Source organism: Schistocerca gregaria, chromosome 1 (assembly GCF_023897955.1).
Source record: "Schistocerca gregaria isolate iqSchGreg1 chromosome 1, iqSchGreg1.2, whole genome shotgun sequence".
NCBI lineage: Eukaryota > Metazoa > Arthropoda > Insecta > Orthoptera > Acrididae > Schistocerca > Schistocerca gregaria.
The window spans coordinates 724,473,639-724,495,073 of record NC_064920.1 but is presented as its reverse complement, the minus strand read 5'-3'; the positions used below and the strand labels follow the sequence as shown (position 1 = coordinate 724,495,073).

General features: G+C 42.8%; 1 non-coding gene across 1 annotated transcript; it reads left to right on the top strand.

Moving 5' to 3' along the window:
- Positions 1 to 20,198: 20,198 nt before the first annotated feature.
- Trnas-uga (transfer RNA serine (anticodon UGA)) lies at positions 20,199 to 20,273 on the top strand. Its single transcript has one exon. It is a non-coding gene; the product is annotated as a tRNA-Ser (tRNA).
- The last annotated feature ends 1,162 nt before the right edge of the window (positions 20,274 to 21,435 follow it).

The window sequence follows — 21,435 nt, the reverse complement described above, 5'->3', positions numbered from 1 at the left end:
TATACAATGTTGTGTTCCAAACATATATACTCACAGATTTCTTCCTCAAATCGATATCAATGGTTGATATTCGCAGACCTGTCTTCGTTTTACTTTAAATCTATATTCTGTACTCCTTAGAATGTTGACTCCATTCAAGAGGTCCTGCAGCACTCTCTCACTTCCACTGGGGATAGCAATGTCATCAGTGAACCTTAACATTTCTATCCTTTTACCTTCAATTTTAATCCCACTCTTGAACCTTTCCGCCTTTATTTGATCGACGAAAGATTACATCCCTGCCTAACACCCTTTTTCACGGATGTATTTCTTTCTTCGTCTTCCTCTCTTACTGTACCCCCTTAGGTATGGTATGTATTGTTTACTACACTATTTATCAATATTGTACCCTTCTTTTTGTCAGGATTTCTAATATCTTGCACAATTTTACACTGTTGAACGCCTTTTCTAGGTTCATTAAACGTAAAAACGTGTCCTGATTTTTCTTTAGTCTCGCTTCCATTATGAACCACAACGACAGTACTGCTTCTCTTGTGCCTTTACCTTTCCTAAAGCCTAACAGATCTTCAACTTTCTTTTCAAGGATTCTGTATGTTATTCTTGTCAGCAACTTGGATGCATGAACTATTCAGCTGATTATGCGATAATTCTCACAATCGTCCACTATTGCAGCCTTGCGTAATATGTGGATGATTATTTCCCGAAAGTCTGGTGGTATATCGCCAGTCTCATACATTCTTCATATGAACGTGAATAATCGTTGTGTTGTCACTTCCCCCAATTATTTTAGAAACTCTGATGGAATGTCACCTATCTCTTCTGCCTTCTATGCTTTTAAGTCTTCCAGAAATCTTCTAAATTCTTATTCTAATCTGAATCCACTATTTCTTTCCTATTTCACCCTATCAACTGTTGTTTCTTCTTCTCTCGCGTTCTCTCTTCTATCTCTTTCCTATTTCTTCCCTATCAACTGCTATTCCTCCTTCTCTAGCGTTATCAGGTAAGTCCTCCCTCTCACAGTGACTTTCAATAGACTCTTTACACCTCTCCACTGTCTCCTTTGCATTAAACAGTGCTTTTGCCAAAATACTCTTAGTGTTGTCGCCTGTGAGTTAATGAGCATTTCGCTCTCATTTAAGTATATGACCGGAAGTATAAGTCGTTAGGAATTGAGAAACAAATCCTGTCGTCCAGGAAGCCCAGCTTCGCCACAAGATGGGAAATTCACGAGCGTCTGCTGTGTTGAATGAGGCCTAAGTGCTGTAGTGTGCAAGTGAGAGAGACGAGAACATACGTGACAGGGGAATACCGTAGAAGCTGTTAGTGACAGGGAGATATAGCAGTATTAAATCTGGCGGGCCTAAGATCGGCCTAATGGAGAACATTTATGAAAATTATTTAACTATGTAGTAATTCAGGGAATTAAGCCACAGTAATTTCAATGTACCGTGCTTAAAAAATGTTCATGGTGATCCCAATAAAACTTGAATATTAATCATATCTATAATAGTTTACGATTTACTGTTAAAGTGAAATTAACAAGTTTTGTAACAAATGCCTGAATGCTAAAATCTGAACGCTTTGGTCGGTCTCAACGATCGCATTTCATGTAGAAGTTCATCATTAAAATGACGAATGTTGTAAATATCAACTATGTAACTTATTTCGTTTAAAAGATATAGTAAATTTAAATTGTCAGTAATTTGAATTAAGCGTCAGATCATTTCCTCCACAAAAAACACATTGAACGACGGCAGCATGACACCTTATTGACTCATTAGTTAACAGAATATTTGTTGTAAAGCTTACTGCATAATAGTTACTGTTGTTCATAATTTATTTAACAGAAGACACAAGGCTACTGGCTGTGACATGCAAAGTTAAGAAAGAAATTGTATTCGTTTTATGTAAAAATATTTAATGTTCATTACGTCATGGATATTATTGTTACTTTATTTAGAACGTGAAAATGGTCAAGCTTTGATTACTTAATTGTGTTAAAATATAAAATGATGTAGAATAAGCTGTAGCCAATCAGATGGATGGCATCAGGAAAGGGAACTGCACTAGTCAGTTGAGCAAGGAAGTTCGGGGCGCAGGAAACGCGGCCAGGACGGGCAGAGAGACAGTTCGGAGTGAGACGCTGAAGCGGACCGTCGGTGTTTAGGTAGCTGGGAAGTGAAAATAATTCGAACATTTCGCGTTGTGTGGCATCGCGGGACTCAGTCTCTGAGCGGTGAGCAGCCGCACCTTGTGCGCATGCCTTTTGGCGTGGGTAACGAGGTGGAGTGTTGGACTTGTAATTCGCGATGAGACTGTGAATGAAGGACCTGTGTCACGTGGATATGCGATCGAGGGTAATTCTTTTTCCATCAGTCTTATGACTGGTTTTATGCGGCCCACCACGAATTCCTGTCATGTGCTAACCTCTTCATCTGAGAGTAGCACATGCAATCTACAGCCGCGTGGGATTACCCGAGAGGTCTAAGGCGCTGCTGTAATGCACTGTGCGGCTGGTCCCTGTGGAGTTTCGAGCCCTCCCTCGGGCATGGGTGTGTGTCTTTGTCCTTAGCACAATTTAGGTTAAGCAGTGCGGAAGCTTAGGGACTGATGACCTTAGCAGTTACGTCCCATAAGATTTCACATACATTTCACCTTTCTTTTGCAACATACATCCTCAATTATAAACTGGACGTATTCCAATCTCTGTCTTCCTCTACAGTTTTTGCCTTCCACAGCTCCCTCTAGTAACGTGCAAGTCATTCCCTAATGTCTTAACAGACGTCCTATCATCATGCCCCTTCTCCTTATCAGTGAATTCCATAAAATCCTTTCCTCTCCGATTCTGCGCGGAACCTACTCATTCCTTACCTTATCAGACCTAATTTTCAACACTCGTCTGAAGCATCACATCTCAAATGCTTCGATTCCCTTCTGTTCCGGTTTTCCGAAAGTCCGTGTTTCACTACCATACAATGCTGTATTCCGTACATTCTCGGAAATTTCTTCCACAAATTAAGGCCGATATTTAATATTAGTAGACTTCTCTTGACCAGGAATGCCCTTTTTGCCAGTCCTAGTCTGCTTTTGATGTTCCTCTTGCTCCGCCCGTCATTGGTTATTTTACAGCCCAGGTAGCAGAATTCCGTAACTTCATTTACTTCGTTTACATCCTGGTGTTAAGTTTCTCGCTGTTCTCATTTCTACTACTTCTCATTAACTTCGCCTTTCTTCGATTTACTCTTAATCCATATGCTGTACTCAGTAGGCTTTCATTCCGTTCAGTAGATCATGTAATTCTTCTGCATTTTCACTCGGTATAGCAATGTCATCAGCGAATCGTATCATTGAAATCCGATCATCTTGAATTTTAATTCCATTCCTGAACCTTTCTTTTCTTTCCATCATTGCTTCCTCGATGTACAGATTGAAGGGGCGAAAGACTACATCCTTGTCTTTTCCCTTTTTAATACGAGCACTTCGTTCTTGGTCGTCCACCCTTATTATTCCCTCTTGTTTGGTGTACATATTGAATATGACAAATCTGTCCCTATAGCGTACCCCTACTTTTTTTCAGAATTTCAAACATCTTGTATCATTTTACATTGTCGAACGCTTTTTTCACATCGAAAAATCCTACGAATGTATCTTGATTTTTCTTTAGTCTTGCCTCCGTTATTAACCGAAATGTCAGAATTGCCTGTCTCGTGCCTTTACCTTTCCTCAAGCCAAACTGATCATCATCTAGCGCAACTTCAATTTCCTTTTCCATTCTTCTGTATATTACTCTTGTAAGCATCTTGGATGCATGAGCGTTTAAGCTGATTGTGCGATAGTTCTCGCACTTGTCAGCTCTTGCCGTCTTCGGAATTGTGTGGATGACACTTTTCCGAAAGTCAGCTGCTATTTCGTCAGACTCATACATTCTGCACACCAACGTGAATAGTCTTTGCCACTTCCCCCAAAGATTTTAGAAATTCTCATGGAATGTTATCTATCCCTTCTGCCTTATATGATCTTTAGTCCTCCAAAGTTCTTTTAAATTCTGATTCCAAAACTGGATTCCCTATCTCTTCTAAATCGACTCCTGTCTCTTCTTCTCTCACATCACACACATCTTCCCCCTCATAGAGGCTTTCAATGCACTCTTTCCACCTATCCGCTGTCCCCTCTGCATTTAAAAATGGAATTCAAGTTGCATTATAAATGTTACCACCGTTGCTTTTAATGTCACCGAAGTTTGTTTTGACTTTCCTGTATGCTGAGTCTGCCTTTCCGACAATCATAGCTTTTTCGATGTCTTCACATTTTTCCTGTAGCCAATTCGTCCCTTACAACCTATATATTACATTACTCATCGACTTGTAATTCTCTGTTCTTGAGTATCCCGGAACATTTTTGTCCTTCCTCCTTTCCTCGATTAACTGAAGTATTTCTTCTGTTACCCATCGCTTCTTTGCAGTTGCCAACCTCTGTGATGGCCCTTTTTGGAGATTTCCATTCCTCTTCAACTGTACTGCCTACTGAGCTATTCCTTATAGCTGTATCTATAGTCTTAGAGAACTTAAAACCTATCTCGCCATTCCTTAGCACCTCCGTATCCCACTTCTTTGCGTATTGATTGTTCCTGACTAATATCTTAAACTTCAGCCTATTCTTCATCATTACTTTATTGTGTTCTGAGTGTATATCTGCTCCTGGGCGTGCCTTACAATCCAGTATCTGATTTCAGAATCTCTGTCTGACCATGATGTAATCTAACTGAAATCTTCCTGTACCATCGGGTCTTTTCCTAATATACGTCCTCCTCTTGCTATTAGTAGCTGAAACTTGGAACAGAACACCATTAGTCTTTCTCCTCTCTCATTCCTTGCCCCAGTCTACAGTTTTCTGTAACCTTCGCCTTTACTTCTTCCCTACAATTGCATTCCAGTCCCCCATGACTATTCGATTTCATCTCCCTTTACATACTGTACAACCATTCCAAACTCCTCATACAGTTTCTCTGCGTCTTCATCTTCAGCTTGCGACTCGGCATGTATACCTGAATTATCGTTGTCGGTGTTGGTTTGCTGTCGATTATGATAAGAACAACCCTGTCACTGAACTGTTCACAGTAACACACTCTCTGCCCTAGCTTCCTATTCATAACGAATCCTACTCCACTAACAACATTTTCTGCTGCTGTTGCTATTATCCTGTACTCATCTGACGAGAAACCCATGTCTTCTTTTCACTTCACTTCACTGATCCTACTAAATCAAGATGGAGCCCTTGCATTGCATTTTTTAGATTTTCTTATTTCCCTACCATGCTCAAGTTTCTGACATTCCACGCCCTGACTCGTAGAACGTTATCCTTTCGTTGATTATTCATTCTTTTTCTCATGGTAACCTCTCCCTTGGCAGTCCCCTCCCGGAGGGGAGAGATCATCATGACACTTCAGTTACAGGCCACATGTACTGTGGATACACGTTACGTGTCTTTAATGCAGTGGTTTCCATTGCCTTCTGCATCCTCATGCCGTTTCATTGCTGATTCTTCCACCTTCAGCGGCAGTTTCCCAACCATAGGACGAGAGAGTGCCCTGAACCTCTTTCCGCCTCTCCGCCCTATTTGACAAGGCCGTTTGCAGAATGAAGGTGACTTCTTATGCTGGAAGTGTTCGGCCGCCAATGCTGATTATTAATCACATTTTAATCAGCGTTGGAATTCAAACCCGGGATCGAAGACGATTTGATTATGAATCAAGGACGCTACCCTAGACCACGGAGCACCAAAGTGTAATAGTAATTCTAAATACAACCATTTTCGCTATTACTCTTCTTTCTGAGTAGACATTCTTCTAACCAACTCACAAATGTGTGGCCTACATCATTTATGGGTCGTTAATTTAGCTCCCGATATTATTATTACTGTTGTTAGATTTTATATTAATGTCGTATGTTTTATACAATGCCGCAAACTTGCCAACAGCTAGACAATTTAACCAAAGGGCCACTAGTGTCTAATATAGGGTGTGTAATGCGACATGTGCGGTTCAGCCTTAGACGAGTATGAGCCGAGACACTTCGACGAAGAGGAACCACATGTGAGCCCAAACATCTCTGGGACGTTAGCTTGCACACTCTTGCCTTTAACTTCCCCAAAGCTTGTTTTGACTTTCCTATATGCTGAGACAGTACATTGCTCAATAATTTCTTTTCCGATTTCTACAAATTTTTCATGCAGCCATTTCGTCTTGGCTTCCCTGCACCTAATATTTATTTCACTCCTTAGTATTTCTGTGTTTCTGAATTTCCCTACACACTTTAGTACTTCCCTCATTAGTCGATCGGCTGAAGTATTTCATCTGTTGCCCATGGTTTCTTCGGAGTTAGCTTCCTTGTACCTACGTTTTTCTCTTAATCTTCTGTAGTTGTTACGCATGTCCATTCCTGTTTAAGTGAACTGCCTACTCAATTATTCGTTATCACAATATCTATAGCCTCAGAGAACTTCCAGCGTTTCTCTTCATTCCTTAGTATTTCCGTATTCTACCTCTTTGCGCACTGATTCTTCTGGATAGGTTCTTAAGCTTCAACTTACTCTTTATCACTACTACATTGTGATCTGAGTCTATATCTGATATGAACCGCTGCCCTACCGAATGCAATATAGTGTCTTATCACAGTGCTACTATATTAAGCTTTATGTCTGAAAACGCACTATACTACAGAAAATGCACTATTCTACAGAAAACATGATACAGCATTACGAACGTACGAAGATTGCATCCCAAAGTAGCAACATAGAAAGGTGTCAGAGGTCATTTTTGGGTCAACAACTTATTATTCACAGTTGTTTACTGTAATGGTAGGATGCAGCAGTTCAGTATTCATTGGCCGTCTACGCCCTGCACACACCCAATATTTTAATTTTTTTTTTTTTTGAAATTTTAAACGTAAAGTCCTTTAGTTCCCAAATGGAAGCTTATATTCAGGGTCATGGATCGCTTCAATACATGAAATTAACACCAGAAAAGATAGTGCTAACTAAAATAAGTTTTACATGAATCCTATGAAGATGCCAATGTGCTCATTATATATTAGCATAATCAATGACGTAAAACAGGAATCTGGTTCAATTTATCCTAGGAACTCCCCGATAGAGTAGAAGAAGTCAACCGTGAGGAAATTATTCAGCTTAAACTTGAATGTGCAGGAATTCTTGTTAGGATTGTGTAATTCATATGGTAGGTTATTGGAAATGGATGCAGCAAAATAATCTACGCACAAGAGTAAAGGAGATGCTATCAAAATGCAGATTAGATTTCCGCCTAACATTGGCCACAAGCTGACTTTGTAACAACAAACAACATTAAAAAATGTGTATTAAGAGGCGAGTACCAGAAGTCTCAGACATCTGAAGTGTGGTCGTTAAGAAGTTTGCGTATGTACACCACATGTTGCTCGAACTGCTTGTTTCTGAGCCAAAAATATTATTAGTGAACGGGAAGAGTTACCCCAGAATATTAAGCCGTATATCATAATTGATGAAAATAAGCAAATTAGACTAATCGTACATTACTCTACTCTGAATATTTTCTTATAACTTATTGTAGATACTTTTCTAGTTGGAAGTATGATAGCATTAAATTTTTTAACAACATCCCGTACAAGAGCTTTCCACGAAAGCTGGATATCTAGCTGAACATTTAGGCGTCTGGACTATTGTGACTTACTAATCATATGCCCATTCCGTATATTCAAAATGTCAGTTTTAGTTAAATTGTATGGTAGAAACTGAGTCTTACTGTGCTTTATTATCATTTTAGTTTCCTAAAAGCCACTGACTTGGTCTAGAACAATCTATGTCTCACTCTACGTCCTTCACTATCAAGCTGGTGTCATCAGCAAACAGAAGTACTTTAGGGCCACCTGTCATATTAGAAGTTAAAAAACATATCAAAAATGAAAAACACTTAGCTGATCTACATCCTGGTACGGGTAGCTTCTGAACTGTCACACTGTTTATGTGGTGCTCTGGTACTCCAGTATTGTCAGAGTCAACGTCTAAAAGCAGTTCACTATCTTGAACTGTAATACGAGTTATATTTTCATGAAGTATAGTAATTCTTTATTACTTTGACACACAACCATTTTTGAAGATGGTTCCTTGCTTAGAGAGAGTTCTCTTAAGCAGAGTAGGTATCAACTGACATTAGTCTAAAAGAGGCGCAACTACCACAGGATACTTCCAATTAGTGATCTGATCATCACTGACGCATTCAAATTGAAACTTTTCGAACCTCCCTTTCGCTTACCTATTGAGATGTATGCCATGCTTAGGGACAGACTCAAATGCCACCGCAGCAGTGTGAGACATACTCTCCATCATCAGTATCTTGCCAAACCCCATGTTCATACGGGTCACAGGTGCACTGAGGCCGATGACGAGGCTGAAACAGCTACACCAGTGGCTCATTTCAGCCTGCAGTTGGAATTCTGGATGTTGTAGTACATGTGTTGTTAAGGCGACAGATTGTATCGCTCTTCTTAACAATACAGGCACTGCAATACTGTAATTATCCTCCATTTCCAGGCAGTGACTTTCAATTAAAATGTCCTCCCCTGTACAGGAATCACATAACGTATGTACTAGTACAATATGTGTCGCAGGAAAGGCGACATATACTTGTCTGGGTCTGTCGTGCAAGGAAGGACAAGGCGATTACGCTACTACTCGTGTAAAGTAGGATATTAGGGGTTCGAGTCCCAAACCGACAAAATTTTCATAGTCGTTATTCCCATGAACGGTTGATGGTTTTTCGCTACTGCGAATACATGTCATGTATCTATCTTTTCCATGTTACCACCTATGTCATACTCCTTGTCACTATGAAAACATTCCCAGCTCCACCGACAACCAGTATCTCATCACTTCAAAACAATAAGTATTTTCGCATTTCAGAAATGTAATAAAATGTTTGTGTTTTCATTTTGTTTGAATTTTTAGTGTTGAAAAAGTGTGATACAACCACACTTATCTAGTTACCACCTACACTGTATCCCGACGTTGGTATTCCACGCTGCCAGTACGGGAGCTTTGCTGGCTCGTCAGTCTACACCAGATTCTTTAGTTATAACGCTGTAGAGACATATTTTATAGCGGTAGCACATGATTAATTAAGAAAGTGACAAATGGCGCTATTGTAGCCCAATATTTCTTCCGTGACTCAATTCTTTTGTAGGACATCGGGTTTTGTAGACCACTACTGGAGGGAAGTTGCTCTTCTGTTGTTTAAGTTGCACCTACCAGCCTGCGACTATTGTTCTTCCACATGCTTGTAGTTGCAGGCCTCCTTCTTGGCTTGTGCGCGTGGGTGACTGTTCATGTCTAGAGAGAAGCATGCATCCTGCTGGAGCTGTATTCTTACGCACATGTGTAGTTGATTCGTAAGCTCTGCGTTTCTTTATCGGTGCCAGACAGGCGTGCCGGCAATATACACCAACGAAGTGTCGGAATAAACATGTCCTCTAAAGGCAGGCTAAGAACCACTTATCATTATTTGCAAGGCTTTCTGTGAGGAGCAAAACACTTGTTAGATTTTTAACGTGTACAATAAATAGGTCATGAATATTCACTACACGTGTTTTATTTATTTCACACAACGTATAAGCGTTACAATGAGTTATGAATAATAGAAAATTTTATACAAAAAAGTAACATTCGTCAAATCACCATTTCTTACAGTGCTTTAGTTTATGTTGTGAATGCATGTTTATGTTTGACTTGGTGGTACAGTCAACTGAAGCATTAGAAAGAGTCTGAAACGTCTGGATATTTTGTCGCTCAGATGAATTCGATTCCCTCTCTAACTGCAAATGTCGTGTGACTAGGGCCTCCCGTCGGGTAGACCGAACGCCGGGTGCAGGTCTTTCGATCTGACGCCACTTCGGCGACTTACACGTGGAGATTCCCTGGCTAAATCAGATGTGTTGAAGGCTGAACTTGGTGAATCATAGGCTGGAGCAGTTTCCGCAGCACACAGATTTGTGACGTACAAGGACTGGCTGGCTGCTAATGAAGAAATACCAGACATAAGATGTACGGTTTCCGAATACATATGAAAATGTAAAAGTGCTTTATGGATAATCACCTCTGCTTGAGACTTCAGACATATGCTGCCAAGGCCTCAAATTTTTTTTCAGAAGTATGTTCACAAATGTAAGTCAAACTCTGATTCGCTGAGAACAGCAAAGCAAGAGCCTCGCTGTTTGCAGGAGCAGTAATTACCAGTTACTCTGAGCTTGCATCTTAGACAGCCCTGATCATTCGTAACTGTTTTTTCCATCGCATCTTTTCCAGGAGCAAGCCTAAACTAATAGTTGTGCAATACAGAGGTTCCATTTTCTTGCTCTTCTGTCTCTAGTATGTTGGAGCACTGAAAGCGAAGGAAAGTACAAAATACAGAGATGCTAGACCACTGACGACAGAGATAGCTGTGAACTTCGAGGCCTTAATAGCGGAAACAATTACCCTGTTCAAGGTCCAGATCAAGGTATGGAGTGCACAGAAATTTCCTAGGATCTGGTAAAAAGCCATATTAAAGTAAGTTGAAGATGATTTAACGTTTCTTTCTCTAGAAAAGCGAGATTTTTGCAGTCATTACTTCCAGAATATTGTGTAAATTTTTGAATGCATGCAAGTGTGTGTGCATTTTTGGAGGGGAGGCCATAGAGTCATAGGTAGCCAAAGCATTTAATTATACTACTGGCCATCAAAATTGCTACATCAAGTAGAAATGCAGATGATAAACGGGTATTCATTGGACAAATATATTATACTAGAACTGACATGTGATTACATTTTCACGCAATTTGGGTGCATAGATGCTGAGAAATCAGTACCCAAAACAACCACCACTGGCCATAATAACGGCTTACATACGCCTGGGCATTGAGTCAAACAAAGCTTGGATGGCGTGTGCAGGTACAGCTGCCCATGCAGCTTCAACACGATACCACAGCTCATCAAGAGTAGTAACTGGCGTATTGACGAGCCAGTTGCTCGGCCACCATTGACCAGACGTTTTCAATTGGTCAGAGATCTGGAGAATTTACTTCTGTATCCAGAAAGGTTCGTACAGGACCTGCACATGCGGTCGTGCATTATCCTTCTGAAATGTAGGGTTTCAGAGGCATCGAATGAAGGGTAGAGCCACGGATCGTAACACAACTGAAATGTAACGTCCACTGCTCAAAGTTCCGTCATTGTGAATAAGAGGTGACCAAGACGGGTAACCAATGGCACCCCATACCATCACGCCGGGTGATACGCCAGTATGGCGATGACGAATACACGCTTCCAACGTGCGTTCACCGCGATGACGCCAAACACGGATGCGTCCATCATGATGCTGAAAATAGAGCCTGGAGTCATCCGTAAAACTGACGTTTTGCATTCGTGCACCCAGGTTCGTCTCTGAGTACACCATCGCAGGCGCTCCTGTCTGTGATGCAGCGTCAAAGGTAACCGCAGCCATAGTCTCCGAGCTGATAGTCCATGCTGCTGCAAACGTCGTCGAACTGTTCATGCAGATGGTTGATGTCTTGCAAACGTCCCGATCTGTTGACTCAGGGATCGAGACGTGGCTGCAGGATCCGTTACAGCCATGCAGATAAGATGCTTGTCATCTCGACTGCTAGTGATACGAAGCCGTTGGGTTCCAGTATGGTGTTCCGTATTACCCTCCTGAACTCACGGATTCCATATTCTGCTAACAGTCATTGGATCTCGACGAATGTGAGCAGCACTGTCGCGATACGACAAACCGCAATCGCGATAGACTACAATCCGACCTTTATTAAAGTCGTTATTGTGATGGTACGCTTTTCTCCTCCTTACACGAGGCATCACAACAACGCTTCACCAGGCCACTCCGGTCAACTGCTGTTTGTGTACGAGAAATCGGTTGGGAACTTCCCTCATGTCAGCACGTTGTAGGTGTCGCCATCGGCGCCAACCTTGTGTGTATGTTCTGAAAAGCTAATAATTTGCATATCGCAGCATTTTCTTCCTGTCGGTTAAATTTTGCGTCTGTAGCACCTCATCTTTGTGGTGTAGCAATTTCAATGGCCAGTAGTGTAGATTCTTCAGCTTCTATTTTCTTTTCCTTCTCTAGAGGCGAATGATCGGATGCCGCGAGATGTTGAAGTGTGGGGTGATTTCCGACACTATTTGAGTGCTTTAGACGGTAAACATACACTTAGGTGACAAAAGCCATGGGATATCTCTTAATATCGTAATGGACCTCGTTTTACCCGGCGTAGTGCAGAAAATCGACTTGGCTTGGACTCAACAAGTCGTTGAGAGTCCTCTGCAAAAGCATTACCCTACACTAAATGTACAGCCGTTCGAAAGTGGTGCCGGTGCAGAATTATTTCCCATGAATGCTTTATGTGTTTGTTGTAGCACCAACTCGCTCACCAAACCACACGCCAGATTTCACCAGAATGTTCTTCAAACCATTCGCGAAAATTGGTGGCCCAGCAACTTGACACATTGTCATCTATAAAAGTGAAGTCTATGAGTGGCGGAAAATGGTCTCCAAGTAGCCGAGGAAAATCATTTCCAGTCAAAGACAGGCAGAGGTCCAGACAGGGGACCTAATTCATTTCACGTAAACAAAGCACACGCCATTATGGAGCCAGTACCTTCTTGCACAGTGCCTTGTTGACAACTTGGGTCCATAGCTTCTTGGGGTCAGGGCCTTACTCATCTCTTATCAACTTAATCGGGACTCCTGTGATCAGGCCATTATTTTCCAGTCGTGTAGGGTCCAGCCGATATGGTGACTAGCCAAGAGGAGGCGTTGCAGACGACGTTGTGCTGTTACCAAAAGCACTTGCATCAGTCGTCTGCTGCGATAGCCCATTAAAGCCAAATTTCAAATCACTGTCGGGACGGATACGTTCGATGTACGTCCCACACTAATTTCTGCGGTTATTTCGTGCGGTGTTGCTTGCCTGTTAGCATTGATCTCTACGCAAACGTCTCTACTTTCGGTCTAAAAGTGATGGCCGTCAACCACTGCGTTATTCATCGCCAGATGTAATGCTTGAAATGTGCTTTTCTCAGCAGACTCTGCATCTTGTAATACTGAATTCCCTAATGATTTCGCAGATGGCATGTTCCATGTATCTACCTTCAAATAACAATTCGCGTTCAAAAAATGTTTCAAATGGCTCTGAGCACAATGTAACTTAACATCTGAGGTCATGAGTCCCCTAGAACTTAGAAATACTTAAACCTAACTAACCTAAGGATATCACACTCATCCATGCCCGAGGCAAGACACGAACCTGCGACTGTAGCGGCTCCAGACTGTAGCGCCTAGAACCGCTCGGTCACACCGGCCGGCTATTTAGCGTTCAAAGCCTTTTAATTCCCCTCGTATGGCCATAACCATTTCGGAAACCTTTTCACGCGGACCGCCTCAGTACAAATGACAGCGGCGCCAATACACTGCCCTTTTACACCTTGAGTATGCGAGACTACCACCGTCTCTGTACGTGCGTGTTGCTGTCCCATGACTTCTTCACCTCAGCAGTCACAACAGAATAACTGTGTCAATTATAAGCACTATTTTAGTTGCTCTCGTCGACAGAAACTGTTAACCATAGCGGCTCGTAGAGGAACCAAGGACGCTTCGGCGTATCTCTAGGTTTCCCTTTGTTTTTTCCAGCTCGTTCTTATTTGTCAGATCTTGTGCAAAATCACTTAGTTTCACTCTGTCTTTATAACCCGCGAATTAACCAGCAACAAAAAGGAAAATGTACGATAATACTGTTCAAAATCCATGTATTTTTCGCTAGACTATTCGGCCAAAGTACTAAGACAAAATCAAATCTGTATGCTTGCGAATAATTAAATAATTCGACAATGAGACAGTGAAACAAGCCATGAAACGAAGAGAACAGCAGACTGGCAAAGGACTGCTGAACATTTCACTACATCTGGGCCGGGACGACTCCCACGCTTTTGCACGGTGGCCCGAGCGAAATTCAGAGACGTAGGTGACGTTCCACCAGTGCACGCACTTTCTTGCCTCTTAGTGCAACGGCCGCATGCATCTTGTGGTTCTAGTGCACTCATAAATTTGCGTAAGCGTAAACAGATCTTTAGGACGACATGGCTGCTCCTCACCCAGGCGTTTCTGCTTCAAGAAGGTGTCGTAGCGATCAGTGTCAACGGGTGAGCTGAACCATTTCATCACCAACAGGGCTTCCGGCGCAGCTGACCAGTGGATACTGAACGTACAGATGAGCCGGTCGAATGGCTTGATGGAACAAAGCATGCACATCAGACTGAATTGGCACGCATAAACAGCCAGTTAGTGACTGATTTTTCTGTTGGTGATGGCGTGGACGATTGCAGATGGTGATTCGGCGGTCTGCATGTCAGAGAGCTACAATTCCATCGCAATATATTTACTTCTATATACACATTCCGCACTTCTCCGTTCGGTGAGTGGCGTATGGTACGCTATACCACTGTTACCCATTTTCCTTATGCTCCACTCGCATATAGAGCGAAGGAGAAACGACGATTTTTATGCCTCCGTAAGAGTCCTAATTTCTCGTATCTTCGAGGTTCTTATGCAAAATGTATGATGGCGGCAGTACAATCGTTCTGTATTCAGCTTCAAATGCTGTGTCTCTGAATTTTTTCAACGGTGTTCCTCGTCGCTTTTCCTCCAGGGATTCTCATTTCAGTTCGCGGAGCATCTCCTTATCGCTTGTATGTTGTTCATACTTACCGATAAAAAATCTAGCAGCCCGTCTTTGAACTGCTTAGATGCATTCCATAATCCGAACTCTTATGGATCCAAATCACCCTAGCAGCACTCAACGACAGGTCGCACTGGCGTCCTGTATGGGTTCTCCTTTACAGATGAACTACACTTACGTAAAATACTCCAAATGAAGCGAAGTCAGTCATTCGCCTTGCCTAGCACATTCCACACTTGCTACTTCCATTTCAAATCGCTTTGCAACGCTACGCCCAGATATTTAAATGACGTGACTGCGTCAAACAGTACAGTACTAATACTGTATCCGATCCATACATTACGGGTTTGCTTTCCTACTCTCCCGAATTTATTTACGTTCTTCTACGCTTTGAACGAGTTGCCACTTTGCACAACAACTAGAAGTTTGTATCGTGTTACAGTCTCATGGATTTGGCAGCTCACCATACACCACAGCATCATCAGCAAGGAACCGCAGTTTAGTGTCCACCCTGCCCACAAATAATTTATGCGTAAAGAAAATAACAGTGGTCGTATCACATTTCCCTGCGGCATCCTGACGAGACCCTTATCTCTGATGTACATGAGCCGTCGAGTATAACGTACTGGGTTCTATTACTTAGGAAGTCTCTGAGCCGCTCACGTATCTGTGAACTTAGTCCAAATGCTTCTTCCTTCATTAGCAGTCTGTATTGGGGCTCCGTACACATGCCTTCCGGATATCTGGAAATACGGAACTTGGCTGTTGCCCTTCATCCATAATTCGCAGGATCTAATGTGAGGAAAGGATAAGCTGAGTTTTCCACCACCACTACATTCTAAAACGTTGCTAATTTGTGGAAATAAGCTTTACAGTCTCAAGTAAATTTATTGTTTTTGAACTGAGATTCAGCAGCAAACGTATGGTCTGTAATTTTGCGGGTCCATTATTTTACCCTTGTTATATACAAGTGTCCCTGCGCTTTATTCCAGTCGCTTGGGACTTGACGCTGGGCGAAAGATTCGCGATAAATTCAAGCTAAGTAAGGGGCCACTTCCGCAGAGTACTCTTTGAACCTGGACCTGGTGACTTATTTGTTTTCAACTCTTTCAGTAGTTTCTTTACTCAGGAGCACTTATTCCAAGACGTCCATAGGGATGGATATCAGTGAACACGTGATGTAGTAATCAGGGGAAACTGTGAGCAAATGCAGCAATAATCATGGAAAATATGTCACAATTTTTTTTCATCGTAACTTAAAGTCTGATGTGGGGGAACGACTACGCGTTAGGCTCGGCGATGGTCATCGGCCTCATGTTTTGAGGCCACTGAAAATTGCATCTACTTACATACTTATTATTTCAATGTTGTTCTAGTGTGAGCGACGAAGTGGTCTCCACTAGATCGTTTAATGTCTCGAATGTATCTGTCAATCACCACGTCAAATGTTTAACTCATATAGCTCGTGCTTCAGGTGTCATGTGCGGTGTGGCAGCGCGGTTTGAGGCGCCGTGTCACGTACTGCGCGGCCTCTCCCGCCGGAGGTTTGAGTTCTTCACACGGCATGGGTGTGTCTTGTTCTTAGCATAATTTAGTAAGTTAGTTTAAGTTAATTTGAGTAGTGTGTAAGTCTAGGGACCGAGGACCTCAGGAGTTTGGTCCCATAGGAATTCAGACACAGACACACACACACACACACACACACCAGAGTGTCACCGTAGTGTCACTTTCTCTCTTCGGCCATTCATGCTGATGTGATATTATTGTAGGTGTTGTGAAAATGTTTGTTGCTGTGCGTTATGTAGTCAAACATTGCCGTGCAAAACAAAAACAGCTAAAAATAAAAAAAAATGAAAAAAATGGCTCTGAGCACTATGGAACATGTGAGGTCATCAGTCCCCTAGAACTTAGAACTACTTAAACGTAACTAACCTAAGGACATCACACACATCCATGCCCGAGGCAGGATTCGATCCGGCGACCGTAGCAGTCGCGCGGTTCCATACTGAAGCACCTAGAACCCCTCGGCCACACAGGGTGGCAGCAAGAAATACATAGCCCTTAGTGTGCACTAAATTTTATCAAATATTATTTCACTGCTGTACTAAGGAAACCTCATATATAGAAAACCAGCCACAGCGTTCGCGTGTTGCGAGACGTTAATGCTACAGCGAGCCTAACCCTCGCCGTACTCAGCAGGGGGGAGTGTAACTTACGCCGTCGTGACATGGGTCGAGGCAGTCACCGTTGACGGGAAACAGAGAGTCACAAGACACAGAGTCATCTGCTCGCGGGACGAGTTCTCCTCGCTGTCCAATGGTAGTTGTCGAATGTATCTGGCTAACAAACTACACAGTTTGTTACTAAAATGTAACATCCATACGTTAGCTGTACTAACATTCAAATTTCCTCCCCTGCCCATATACAAGTCATGTTGCTATGCCTTCTTGTGTACATCAATAAAAAATTCACTACTCCTTTTCCTTGGCCATTTGCTAGTCATGTTGTTAGGCCTTGTAGTATACATTAATGAAAGCTTCAGTATTCGAGAACTTATAATAAGACAAAAAGGGAAGAGACATGTGCAATCAGTAAGGACAACAGTTTATGAAAGTTCACAAAATAGCGATAACTCTCTTCTAACATAGTGTATTTGTACAGTTGTATTTAGTGCTATGACCTTATGAGTGCCTTAACCACCCATACGTTATTAATTTACATTTAATTGTGGCAAATCGTACCAAGACCGATGAGTTTCAATGATCCTTCAGTGTGCCATTGCTTAAAAATTGCGTACTTCCCCAAACACACAATCTATAACCGAAAATAACAAAATACGATAATATGTTAACAAACAATATGATTGTAGGTTTCCTCAGTCTGTTCCAGTGAGGACGCCGTTCTGCAGATCACCCGCGAATATTTCTTACGCATCGTCTTAAGTCACTTCACTTGAATAAAGGGGGGTATGAAACATTGAAACTTTGCGACTAGACGATGCCACCACTTGGTTTTATAGAACCTTCTCAGATCCTCAGCCAACATGACGTTTCTCGTGATTTTATTATTAAAAAAAACTAACACCAATAACTGTGCGTTCTCGACAGGCTCAATGTGCTGGCGATTAGTACCAACATGTTTTTCAAGTTACAACATACAATCCACTAACTATGGGCCTCAAGAGAACACAAGTACAGTGAGGCATCTCGCAAGTTCTGCTTTGACGTAGAGAGAGTTTCTGCTTCTTACTTGTTCTGCTTTATGTGGCACGTTGCCGAAACTCCACAGAAAATACACTGACGGAGAAAATAGTTACTACACCAAGGAGGAGTTGTGCCGCATAAACGGTACGTGGGTTTCTAAATCTGTGAGATGGTGTCTATTCGAATTTCGCGCCAATCGCACGACAGCAGCACTAGCAGCCACACTCTACATCTACATCCATACTCCGAAAGCCACCTGACGGTGTGTGGCGGAGGGTACCCTCAGTACCTGTATCGGTTCTCCCTTCTATTCCAGTCTCGTATTGTACGTGGAAAGAAGGATTGTCGGTATGCTTCTGTGTGGGCTCTAATCTCTCTGATTTTATCCTCATGGTCTCTTCGCGAGATATACGTAGGAGGGAGCAATATACTGCTTGACTCTTCGGTGAAGGTATGTTCTCGAAACTTTAACAAAAGCCCGTACCGAGCTACTGAGCGTCTCTCCTGCAGAGTCTTCCACTGGAGTTTATCTATCATCTCCGTAACGCTTTCGCGATTACTAAATGATCCTGTAACGAAGCGCGCTGCTCTCAGTTGGATCTTCTCTATCTCTTCTATCAACCCTATCTGGTGCGGATCCCACACTGCTGAGCAGTATTGAAGCAGTGGGCGAACAAGCTTACTGTAACCTACTTCCTTTGTTGTCGGATTGCATTTCCTTAGGATTCTTCCAATGAATCTCAGTCTGGCATCTTCTTTACCGACGATCAACTTTATATGATCATTCCATTTTAAATCACTCCTAATGCGTACTCCCAGATAATTTATGGAATTAACTGCTTCCAGTTGCTACCCTGCTATTTTGTAGCTAAATGATAAGGGACCTATCTTTCTACGTATTCGCATCACATTACACTTGTCTACATTGAGATTCAATTGCCATTCCCTGCACCATGCGTCAATTCGCTGCAGATCATACTGCATTTCACCGTGCTTTCACCGTGGGGACGCCAATCAGGTTTGCTTTATAAACACGCTGTAACGGCCGTGAACGCTAGTTACCTTCCATGCTGGACGTAGTGAGTCGATGTTAATCAAGAATTTCTTTAAGGCGACAAGGACGACATTATCAACACCTCACTGGTTTGAATAAGGTCGTGTGATAGGGCTATGGAAAGGTGAATGTTCTGTCTGCGATATTGAAGAAAGACTTGGCACGAATGTAGCCTCTGAACATGACTGCTGGCTGTGGTGGTCACCATAATGAACGGTGGCAAGAGGACAGGGATCCGGAAGGCCACACGGCACTACCGAGAGGAAAGACCGTCTTGTTCGCCGTATGGCTGTGACGTATCACACTGTATCTACAGCAACAGTTTGAGCGGCAACTGTGACAGATCGATTACGTCAAGGACAGCCCCGAGCGTGATGTCCCCACTGATCCCAAACCACCACCATCTGCGAATTGGGCAGTGGAGTGAAGCGAGAGCTCACTGGAGGGCGGGGTGAAGGTCTGAATTCCAAAACTGGCCCCCAAATAACCGCCACATGCCCATAACTGGCTGTGAGGCAGACCCAGCTTTCTTTACAAATTCATTAAAAATTTGAAACTTCCTGGCAGATTAAAACTGTGTGCCCGACCGAGACTCGAACTCGGGACCTTTGCCTTTCGCGGGCAAGTGCTCTACCAACTGAGCTACCGAAGCACGACTCACGTCTGGTACTCACAGCTTTACTTCTGCCAGTATCCGTCTCCAACCTTCCAAACTTTACAGAAGCTCTTCTGCGAAACTTGAAGAACTAGCACTCCTGAAAGAAAGGATATTGCGGAGACATGGCTTAGCCACAGCCCTGGGGGATGTTTCCAGAATGAGATTTTCACTCTGCAGCTGTGCAGCTGTGAGTACCGGACGTGAGTCGTGCTTCGGTAGCTCAGTTGGTAGAGCACTTGCTCGCGAAAGGCAGAGGTCCCGAGTTCGAGTCTCGGTCGGGGTCACAGTTTTAATCTGCCAGGAAGTTTCATATCAGCGCACACTCCGCTGCAGAGTGAAAATCTCATTCTGGAAACATCCCCCAGGCTGTGGATAAGCCATGTCTCCGCAATATCCTTTCTTTCAGGAGTGCTAGTTCTGCAAGTTTCGCAGAAGAGCTTCTGTAAAGTTTTGAAGGTAGGAGACGAGGTACTGGCAGAAGTAAAGCTGTGAGTACCGGACGTGAGTCGTGCTTCGGTAGCTCAGTTGGTAGAGCACTTGCCCGTGAAAGGCAAAGGTCCCGAGTTCGAGTCTCGGTCGGGCACACAGTTTTAATCTGCCAGGAAGTTTCATATCAGCGCACACTCCGCTGCAGAGTGAAAATCTCATTCTCATTAAAAATTTGTTCGTCAATCTGCTGATTCAGTCTGTTGTGCTGACATTCGTGATCAGCATTCCAGATGGTTTTTTCCAACAGGATACGCCCAACATACCGCTGTTGAAACCCATCAGGCTCCACAAACAATTGACAGGCGGCCTTGTCCTCCTGGACCACAGGACTTATCTCAATTCAAGCACATATGGGACATTATTGGATGACAACACCAGCGTCTCTGTATTGACACACAAGGGCAACAGATTTGGAACACCATCCCACACACAGAGCGAGATGGTGCAGCAGTTAGTACATTGGACTATCAGTCGGTAGCAGGACAGATCAAACTCACGTCCAGTCATCCTGATTTAGGTTTTCCGTGATTTCCCTAAATCGCTTCAGGCAAATGCCGGATGGTTGCTTTCACAGGGGACAGCCAACTTCCTTCCCCATCATTCCCTAAGCTGATGAGACCGATGACCTCATTGTTTGGCCCCTTCCTCCACATAAACCAAACAACCAACCATCCCATAAGTTGACATCCATCACCTGTACAGCATAATTCATGTACGTTTGCATGCTTGCGTTGGACTCTCTGACAGTTACATCGGTTAAAGTTCGAGCATTTCACGTTTGCAATGGCTTATCTCGCGCTTACATTAACCTGTGATCTTGATATGATAATCATTCAAATAATTATCTAGACAATTGTATTCTAAAAATTTCAGTACTCTGTATTAATCATTTTTTGGTGTTGCCGTATTTTTCTCCATCAGCGTATTTTGTGTTCACTTGACAAAGTGTCTCCTCAATATGAAACAGCAGTAAGTGATAAAACAAAGTACGAATTTACTGCAGCCGTAGGTTAAATGCAGCAGACCACAAGAAGTTATGGGAACTATCAAGCTCGGCCGTACTTGACAGGTCGTGAAATACGTTCCGTGGGAAGGGAATTCCACTAAGATAATTGTAAGGTGTCAGGCAAATCCAACACCTTCCATGAAAACCCTGACATCATAAGCAAATCCAGTAGTATGTCACATAGCTCTGAATAAATCGTGACATTAAATTAACCAAAGTAATACGAGTAACGAGTGAGCAAATGGAATACC